This window comes from Pygoscelis adeliae, unplaced genomic scaffold, assembly GCF_000699105.1.
Source record: "Pygoscelis adeliae isolate BGI_AS28 unplaced genomic scaffold, ASM69910v1 Scaffold241, whole genome shotgun sequence".
Classification (NCBI taxonomy): Eukaryota; Metazoa; Chordata; class Aves; order Sphenisciformes; family Spheniscidae; genus Pygoscelis; species Pygoscelis adeliae.
Genome location: NW_008824056.1, coordinates 2,298,508 through 2,309,555, shown reverse-complemented (window position 1 = coordinate 2,309,555; position 11,048 = coordinate 2,298,508).

Below are 11,048 nucleotides of genomic sequence, written 5' to 3'. Positions count from 1 at the left end.
AGATTGAAAGGAAGAGGCAAAATATAGTATAACCAAAGCCCTCAAATGCTCCTCACAGCCATTCATCTGGTTGAGGCTCTTGGGTAAGGCCAGTTTACAGGACTGCAGCTGACAATATTTTAACTGAGATGGATGTACATGGTGAATTCTTCAGGAGCTGTGAAAGTTTAGAAGGCCCATTAGCTGCCTTGAGGGGAAAAAAGAACTATTTTGCTCGTATTTTAATGGACTTGTGGTCTAGTTTGCTATTACACTGGATGGTATGAGACTCTGTGCTGCTCTTTCTGACTGAAAGGGTCAGAAGAAATAAACAATGGAAACGTCCTGAAGATCCTGTTGCATTTAAGTGCTTAGATACAACTTCAGATTTCAGATAAGCCTAATGATCTTGAGTCATCTTCCCTTTGACTATTCTGCAGTGAGTCAAGGAGCTCACATACCAGCTCCCATTTGCCTGCCACGCTTGCTGTGCATGCCTCAAAGAGCTTTCATAGTGCCTGCTGGGCTCGTGTGTAAAGAAAAGGAGGCAGGAAACCTCAGTGCTGGGCAACGGAATTACTTAGGTGCTTTCCAGTGCCTTCATGCTGCCATTAGAAGATTTGCAGATGAGGACATTGAAATGATCAAGCAACACATAATTAAACAGTGGAACTTGTAGCCACAGGATGTTGTGGAGGCCAAGAGTATGGATAGCTTTAAAAAGGATTGGGCAAAATCCTGTTATTAAATGCAGTGATCGTGAAGAAGCATCTGGTGTTAGAGGTCCCTGAAGCATCTACTGGTGATGGCAAAGAGGATGGTGCAGAGAGGGGGTGACTCGATATTTGTCTTCTCCTACGTTTTCCTTCAGCATCTGCTACTGGTTGCTGTCAGAGGCAAGATGCTGGGCAGCTGGCTTTTGTCTGAGACCATTGATCCACCCCATCACAGCCTTCTGTATGGTTAACAGGCTCATGGGCTTCATAGTTTAGTACCAATACTGTTATTTTACACATGGGTTTTATTTCTCATTTCATAATAGTATGTACAACAGGCTGCTGATAAAATCGTAATGTTTTCCATCATCCTTCCCCACCCCCATTGCATTGCCCTTGTCAAAGACAATCAGAGCAGCAGGAGGCTGCGAGTGAGAAAGTGAGCTGCTGTGAATATGGAGAGTTAATAGATAGCAGAAAGGGAAGCCCAAAAGCAGAAATAAGCTTTTTGAAGAGGGTGACTGCTTTTCACATGCGTTCCCCTTGGTGATTAAATGGACCAGGATACAGCCAGATGTGAAGCACTCAACAGAGCTGAAACAGTTTGCAAAAAATAGATTTGAATACTCAGCTTCTATTCAATTTGCTGCTTTTTGTTTATCCAAAAAAGTGTCTGGAGGGCTGCAAGGTGTTTACCAAGCAATTGATGAATTCTGGCTGGAATAACTTTGCACAGGAAAAATGTTTCTCCCTATCCAACATTTACTGTCTTTTTTTTCCCCTGTCTATCAGCATCAGCCATTCTGTCAGGAAACAGAAACAACAGCAAGTGGCCAGTAGTATGTTGGGCAAAGTGAAGAGTTTCAAGTAATTTGTCCCCTAAAATTGTAAGACATGTTCAAGGTAGTTGCAGGTACCCTGCACTGGGCTCTAAGCAATTCTGCCACCCACCTATGCTCGTAGCATCTGAATGACTTCGGCTCATGCAACGAGATGAAGGCAACTCCTGTGGACCCTTCTTGCTGCTCCCACATAGCAGGAAGAAAGGTGCTTCCTAACCTTTTGCCATTGCCCTGTGAAGCATCGCAGGGCTCAGACAGCTCTAACCTTGGTATAAACCCAGCAGGACACCTCGGTGGTGCGTCAGTGAGCTCTGCTGGGGCTCAGGACTCAGCCCTGTTTTGGGGGAGTATTCTCAGTGGTGTGGAAACGGGATAGTCAGAGATTCGCAGCTAAGCCAGCGCTTAGGTTATGGACACACATCTTTCAGAGTACCCAGGCCTTGGGGATAGAATTTAGGTTTGTCAGAGGTCTTGTGGTATTTTAGACACATAATTTACCTCTTTTATTAACATAAGGCATCTGCTGGGTGCAGTGCAGGACTAGTCTCTGGACCCCCCAGCCGTGGAGCAGGAGTACTGTGGAGCTCCTCTGAAGTCCTGTTTGTCCTACTGATGGAAATCTTGAACTGGCTGGGCCCAATTATCCTGGAGACATATCGTGCTGGATCCAGATCTGCAAGGCATATGGTGAAAACACAGTGAACCCGATACTGTACAGCCTCCGGCGGAGAGCCAATGTAGCAGTCACAGTCCCATACACACATGGGATGTGTTTAGAAAGCGCCTTTGATTCTTTGTAGTTTGGGTTGTAGTCAATGTTTTAAAGACATACCTTGTAGGTGTTAGTGGACAATGTGCTTCCAACATTTCTCCGATGCTGATGTTGGTCCTGATCACTTGCTGGTTGGGCAGTGGGATGTAGAGGGACTTCATCGAGCCAGTGACCATGGCAGGTTAGCTAAAGCATGGCTGGAGTGAAAGGGGCCCTGTTTTTTTGTTTCCTTCTGAATTTCTGATCTATTTTAGATTCTTTTCTTGCCTTCAGAAGAGAAGAGCGGCTGTACTGGACTGCTGAGGAGCAGCATGAGAGCAGGACACTCACACAGCCCTGCCCGCCCCTGCTGCATGTGTACTGAACATCAGTAGCACCGACATTCGGAGAACACTGTGGGTCTTAATGAAACTTAACAAGTCGAGGAAAATAAAAGAGGTGGATTCCTACACATTAAACCCAACACAGAACTGTGAATGTTTCAGCAACAGGAATAAGACATCACTAAGGTCTAACAAAGAGAGCAGAATCAAGACCACATAGAGGGGAAAACATTCATGATCCATCAAATGGGAAAGTGGAACCTGGCAGGCTGCGCGAGTGCATGGCCATGATTCAGCACTGCCCTCGGCATGGCGCTGGGCCGTCTGAAACCCGGTGGTGGCTTCTCTGTGTCAGAACTGAGGCACAGTCATGGACAGCTGGAAAAACATACTCTGCTAATGTCTAAACACCACCTGCATTGAAGCAAAGGATCTTCACACTTGCGTTCTTCAAAGGAAAAACAACACCACTTGCCATGAATGTTTTCCCTTGGGCTGGAAGGCCCAAACCACAATCAGGCAGGAACCTTTGGTTGCAGATCTGTTTTGCACCTTGTGACACATGGCCTTCTACTGTTGTTTACTCTTAAATAAAGAGTCATTCCACTGCATACAGGTTTGTAGCCATTATGTGGTAATGCGAAGTTATCTTTTACAAAAAATAAGTAAAAACAAAGGACCGTCTTACAGACACATATTTTCCATGAATAAGTACCAGTAACTAGAAAATAGATTTTTTTGCTCCTAACCTGGAGGTGTTGCCATCCCTTCTGTGATCATGTTTTTTTAATGATCTTTAACCACCCACTGCACAGTGAAATCAGGGAAGAGGCAGCCACTTGGCACCACCTGGGGCGTGACTGTGGGCTGCAGTGCCACCGACCTCAATGAGTGATCTTCGCTGAGGCTTACTGCCAGCAAAAGCATTGCCTGGTTTGTAAGGACCCCCTCAGATTCCAGTTTCCTTATGCTTTATCTGCAAGACAGACAGAAATTGCATGTCTGGGTTGATTTACTTTTTGAGGAGGCGCCAGAAGAAGTGAAGGGCAGGGGTGGAGGGCAGAGATCAGCAGGCAAAACTTGGCTCTTAAACAGTAGATATTGCTTAAACATATCGGTACTTCTGTCCTAAAGAAGCCAAGCAGTTTCAGTGTGTACTAAAAGTTGCAATTAATTAAATGCCAGGACGACCTTTTGAATGCCTTATATCCACAGAAGATGGACCGGGCAGTTATATTAGAGTATCTGCCTTTATAGAAGCAAATAAATCTAAATCTTTTGATGTTCTGAGGTTGTGTGAAACCTGTCAGGGCTTCCTGGGGCTGGGGGAGTCTACTGGCAGGTCCGGGACTGGGACAGGCTCCTACAGCATCGCTGGGGTGGGATGGAGGCCCCGGGCTGGGCTGGGGTCCTGGCCAGGGGCAGGGGTGGGGGTCCCAGGTGTGGCTGGCCAGGGACATCCAGGTCCTGACATGACCAACGCCAACACAAACAATTTGGAAAGCTCCAGGTCATTTCAGTGAAGCAGTCAAATGAATCAAGTCTGATTTTGCTTCTTTCTTCACCTAATTAGACAACAGGGAGATTTATGGTATAATTGAGCCAACTCAATGTTGCTGTAATTTGACGTCTAATTAATCAATGTCCAGTTCCTCTGCAGGTGCAATATAAATACTTTCTAACCGGTGCAGGCATGTTTCTATGAAAAAAACCCAAACAAAACCCATAAAATTTGTTTATTTCCTGCTTCCTCCTACCATTTCAGCATGAAAAGCTGGCTGGAGTGCCATCACTGCCCCAAAGCACGAGAAGTGACATTGCAGGGTGGCCACATCCCATGGGTCCCACGGGGTGGCTGCTGCCCAAGGCAGCCCCAGTGCACGTTGCTCAAGCCACGGGCAATGCTTGATGCTGGTAGGAGTGAGAGAAGCAGCTTTTCTCACCAAAACACTCGTGCCTGAGGCTTGTCAGTGGGGAGGGAAGGGTTTGTGTTTCTGCAGCTGGACGAGTCCAGTGATCGTAGGAAGCTGTAAAGGTACCACTACAACAGGCAATGATTGGAGTAAAATTCTGGTCCTGTCAGAGTTAATAGGAGTTTTGGATTTGACCTCAGTGGGGCCAAGGATTTTACCCGAGGAGTATTAGTCATCAGTATCAAGATGAATTAGACGACTTGTCAACAAGAAGCAGGCAAGGTTATTCCCATGGGCTGCTGAGCTTGGAATCGGAAAAGCTGGAAAAATAATGTCCAGCTTATTCCATTTATATCCACAATGCATGCGATGCTTGTATGCAATACCTAAGCATTTATCGCCTGTTTTATTCTGTTCCTGTCAAATACGCTGGGGAACTCTTTGTTCAGGGAGGTGGGAGGGAACTGTAGGGTAAAATTTCCTTGGAAAACTTCCAAGAACTGGGCTCAGCTCTCATAAACAAGCTCTGGGAAGGCAGTTTCGGTGTACAACCTATGGTTCATATTTCTAGGAAATACTGTCAAGCGGAGCTACTAATGACCCCATGGAAGCGCACACAACTTGGAGAGCTTACAGCCCGGCCAGCCCTGCCAGCACGCTCCCACAGCACTTCCTTGGAAATTGTTGCTCAGTTGGTTTTGAGAATGTGATCCACTTGAGACTTAGTAAACACAGCAAAAATGTCCAAAATTTTAATCTGAATTTTCAAGCACAGGCAGTTTAGCACTGGGGAGGAAACAATTTAATAAGGAGGTTTGTGGGAGACCACTGTTGTTTGTCATCTGACTCCAGAAGGGATGATCCTGCCATCCAGGCACAGAAATATCCATTTGGGCAGTAAAAACTGACCAGCACAGTGTAGGTGTCAAGCGATCAGAAACAGACATTTGCAAAAACTTCACAAGAAGGAATACAAGAATTTTTCAGGGAATAATAGAACAAATATATTTGAAACAAAGAATGATTTGCTTGTGAGCAACAGAAAAAATAAATGCAGTAGTTAAATTTGTTAGAGAAATCAATGATTACGTATCATTTGCCTGGCTAAATATCATTAATCTTCGTATTTATCTTACAAACCTTGTACCATGCAATTACCTTGTTCTTCATGTTCCCCTGAGCTACTCGTGATGCAACTCAGCCTGGGCAGCAGCTGTAAGCACCAGGGTAAGCTGCTCTTGTTTTACCCACTGTGCCACCAGGTCCCCCTGACCAGGGCTAGATGCAACAGAAATGAGCGAGGAGAAACCAGTCCTCACTGCTCCTCTCCTTACAGCCATGGGCAGTCAAACCATGCAAGACACAAGTGGGAAATTGGAAGGTAAGAAATCTATAATATCTATGTTCTGGAGAGGAGAGAAGAAGAAGGCGGCAGGCAGCAGCAGAGGGGGTCCCACACTTTGCACATCCCACAATTTGCACATTTGCAGCTCCTGCCCTGCACACTGCACGGCCAGCAAACGGGCGCTTGTGGGTCCCTGCTCCAACCCAGGCAGGGCACGGATCAGTCCTTGCGATCAGATGGGTGTCTTGGTAACAGGAGTCTGCACAGGGGCATGGGTCTGCACAGGAGAAACTCATCTCAGGCTTATGGAGATGCAAACAGCCATAACTGAAACAAGCACAGGAAGAAAGATGGTCATGACAGCACAGTTTTGAAGGAAGGAGGGGGAAGAGATTTTCCCCATGAGAAAGTTTTCCACAGCAGCTCATCACTAGCCACATTGCTTACAGAGAAGTCTATTCTTTGTCTGCTCTTCTCTTAGCAGTCATCACAAGAGGAAAAATGCATTCAGCTGCACCCATACAGCGTAGCAAGACTCCAGGGGCTACGCAGTGCCGCAGCAGCACTTCGCAGTTTGTTTTAGAAAAGGCTATGGTAGCTGCTGATACATTTTTGGCAATCCTCTTGCCCCGCTATAGATCATAGAATAATTTATGCTGGAAGGGACCTTGGGAGGTCATCCAGTCCAACTCCCATTCACAGCAGGGCTTTGGTCCAGTAGATCCCCTGTGGATTACACCGGTCAATGCTTTAAGCAACTGCAGACCATTGCCATTGCATACAGCTGGAAGCAAGCTCATCCTGCTGCTGGACACCCCACTCTGCTCTGACTTCGCCAGCTCCCACCCTCTGAGTGGAAGAGTCGCTCCCCATGTTGCATTAGCCTGCGGACGGGGCCCATGCTCCTGTCCTCTCTGCAGAAGTGCTACATGATGAGGCTGGTCTATAGCCTGTGAGGTGTGAGCCAGCTCTTCTGTGCCAAAGCCCTCGGCTTGTTCCCCTTTGTCATCATATCGTCAGACGGGCGAAGAAGTGATGCTGAAGTACCAGTTGTTCTTGAGTGTAATGTGAGGCCACACACTCACCCAGACTTGGATTCCTCAAAGATACATGTGATGTGGCACAGAAATCATGGTGGACATCAACTCTTCCAGGAAAAAGTGGATTATTTTCCTTACATAAAAATGTTCATAGAAGCTGGAGCCAATATTTTGAAGAATTATGTTTGCTAGAGAAATTATGCTGATCTGTAAAACTCGGTTTAGGCTTGGAAATTGCTCGCATTCAGGAGTGTTCAGGTCCAGATTTTGGTCTGATTTTCTAGCTGTAGGCTCAGGTTTAGATCTTAAACCTCGGTCTGTCCCCCCAGTATGCAAAGAAGGCTGGAGGGTGTTGGTTTGGGCTGGGAGCTCTCGCCATTGGCAGCCTGGGCTCTGGGCCACCTTGTGCCACGGCTTTGGGAGGCGATGCGTCGCCGTAACGGGAGGACTGGCTGGCTGAGCCCCAGCATCACAGCCAGGACCCCCCCAAGCTTGCCTGCTTTCATGGACCCCATGGAAATGGCACTATTACTGCCCCTGGGGAGCAGGAGGGAGTGCAGTACCTGATACACCAGATGGGTTTATTGTTCCATATGGCCAGGGTTGGGATTTGTCCCTCTCTTCGTAGGAGCGAGGCTCCTTTCCTCCGCCAAACACTGGCTGAATAACAGGATTCTTCAGCAAAGGTGAACTCACCCCACCACAAAGAGACAATGATATCTTTTGTACCACAAGTTGTGCAAGACAGAAAGCAGATTGTTTCCTGGCAGAGAGGAGCGGACGCTCGGCAGAATCCCGGCACTGCAGCCAAGGTGGGTGTTTGCATCCCTTTTTCCGAGGACGCTGCCACACATGCTCATGTGCCCAGGGACCCTCCACCAAGGCCGTGGGGAGCTCTTGCATCATCTTCGCAGAGGGCTGGGATGGTTCCTGCAAGGGATGAGCAAACAAGCCAAGAAAATGCAGTGCAGCAGGAACTACCAACATGTTCCTTGTTCAGAGTGCAGCAGCTATTTAAATTTAGAATGTTTCAATACATGTTATTTTAAAAAGAACCAATAAAAACTATTTATATATTTGCTCAAGAAGAAGATTTGCAACAGTGGGATTTATCTATTTATTTATTTTTTAATCTCCCTGCTCTCATCATAACTAAATTGATGATTTCTGTTTCTCCTTTTAGAAGGATGACTAGAATAAGTTGCCAGCAGAATTTCTCTTTTATTTTATTCCAAATTTTAATTTAAGACAGGAGAAGTGTGGCTAAGCGTCTTATTTTATGCAATTATTTTTTGGCACAGAACCTGGGGTCTCTCTAACTACATAGCTATGCATTCCATATTGTTTCAATCACATTGAGATTGAAAGGAAGGATGTAAGCAACTGGTGGTAGCCAAGTGCTGATGACAAAGCCTTGAGACAGCAGGTGAAGCAGAGCTGTGTTTGCCCCATACATGAGTTTCACCCTCAGACCTGGAATTCACTTGATGGTGAAGTGGATGCTCAGCCCCAATTTGCACACCCCCATACTCTGTCAGATAGATGACAACATGCATTTGTACATACACACACACACATAATCAGGTGCATTAAATTGATGATGTAATGCATAGATGGCAGACTGAAACTTGGCATCAAGATTAAGAAATACAGACTATTTTGTCTGTAAAAAATGTTTTTAATGGCCAACTTACTGTATCATTGAACTCCAGTGACATGCCTCTCTGGGTGAATTCAGTGTTTAGTATAGGATGTAATTCTGGAACTTGAGTCCATAAATCCACAAGTTCACACCTATGAATTAACTTCATTCCTACTAGACTCAATGGTGTGTCCTGTGGGTAAAGTAAGGACTTACTGGTCCAGGTATTGAAAATTAAATGACTGAAATCTCCTTTCCTCATCTACCAGAGAGGCCGTGGAAATTTCCCATCGTATGTCTTTTCTTACCCTTGCACTGCTGCCTTTAAATCAAGGTTTGGCTCCACAGCTTCATTTACATCCAGAGGCAGCAGAGGTGGCAGCAGTCCGGTCTGCAGACCTGCATTATTTGCATGGACGTAACATGTAATTTACTGTAGACTTCTTCCCCACTCCATACATGCTGTATGATGTTCTGGAGTGCAGGCTGTCTGCATCAAGCCTGCTTCATACTCTGTGCATGAGCAACCCTGAACAAACCATCCTATATCACTGAGATAACAGTAAATAAAGGGTCACAGACCAAAAGGGTGCACCTTCCTGAAAAAACCCGCTTTTGATCTTCAGCATCAGGCTTCGATTGGACTTTATGTGTTTTAGAGGCATGAAGTGTAATAAAAGTTGTAAGTATTATAATATTATACTATTGGCACAAGGCACACGTTGCCTGGTTCCATGTAAATGACAGGGAGTAGGATGGAGCTCTGTACCGGGGAGCCGGACTCTGCCCAGCTGGGCGACCTATGCAGATGTCCATAGACTTGCTTGGATAGACTGATCTCAGATATTGTCAATATTTTCTGTGGCTAAATTTAGCTTTAACAAAGTTGTCCTGATCGCTTTGCTGCATTTTATGGTCTAACACTCATCTCCACCTTTTAGTTGTTACAAGAATTTTCAGGAATATGAACATTTCAGCCTCTCTCCGGAATGCCAAGAGCATCAGGGGGCCTGGAGCTGGTTAAGGCATTGCATGGGCCATTGGCAAGAGGTCTTCTCTTTCCCCTCTGACATCGTTAGCGTCAATGCAAATTTATCTTTTAGATCTACAAACCTATGACCGGCTTTAAAGCCCTCCCTGATTTTCCATCATCCAGGAATGCTTCAGCAACCACTTTGTTCTCAGCCGCTGGCTGTGTGATGTGATCTATCTGCACTTCCTTCTCCAGTCAACATGGGAACGTTGGAAATAAAATATTGTCGTTTCAGACCAGGGCTTGCTGACCTTCCAGGGCACGGGTGCCAGGTCAGTTGTTTGACATGCATTAGGAGCCTGGGCTGGAGCGCTGGCCGAGACACGCTGCAGAGGTCCCAGGGCAGGAGGTCCCTGGGGCTGGAGGAGGGCTCCAGCCCGTCAGCGTTGGGAGGAACCAGGCTGCAGGAAATACTGGAGATCCTCGAGCAAATCAAAACAAACATACGTGAACTCCCGCAGGAGTTGGGGAAGGAGCACGAGAGCATAAGGAAGGAATTACCAGTTTTGTTTCACTGTCTCAAAGAGGATTTGGGGAAAACATGGAGAGTTGGAAAAGAAATGATTTGGGGTTGGTCTAGCTGGTGCATGGTGGCTGAGGAGGAGGAGGACAGCTGGGCGGCACAGGTGGGGGGACAGGGACCTCCTCGGGCTGGAGGGATGGTTTGGAAAGGTGGTATCAGGGCTACGGGTGGGCAGCGTGGTGGCACCCTGCCTTGGTGACATTATCCCTGCCACCAGAAGGTCACCGTCAGAGCATGGTCACCTTGGGTTAATCCTGCCCCCAACCAATTTTGAGCTTGTTTGCTTTTATTTCCCACCCTGCCCATGCATGGCTACAGCAGACCCACAGCGCACAAGGTCTCAGCATCTTTCTACCAGCTCCCTGGTGCACCGCTGTGCCCCAGGGCCTCCATAAACATCATTGTCGGGTCTGGGAAATTATTAAAAATCATGAAAAAAGAGACCAGCAAAGAAACACTGACATCCCCATGAGTGCAGGCAACTAAAAAGGAGGACACAGAAATAGCAAAGAACCTGTCAAAGTTTAGCCTAATTTTTATTCCACTGTAAATGGAAACTCATTGCACTCGTACTGCCTCAAGGTCCATGGTGTTTCTCCCCAAAAGGTTTGATGGTGCTTTGATGGATCAGGTTGAGCAATACCTCTCTGGAGCTGTCAGCTCCGGCTGCTGCGAGGGACCAGGCAGCCCTTAGGTCTGGCCTGGCAGCAGACCTCAGGTGCTCCTGTGGTACCATAAAGAAACTAATTTTTTCTCATTCTAATTCAAGTAAATGCTCATTACCAAATGTTTGCATCTTACCTGTCAACGTAACAAATTACAGAGCTCTGGCAGCCGGAGAGACAAACACCAGCAACACTCAGTTCTGGCAACTTATCAGACTCCAAAGATAAATATTTATATGGCATGCTACAAGACTC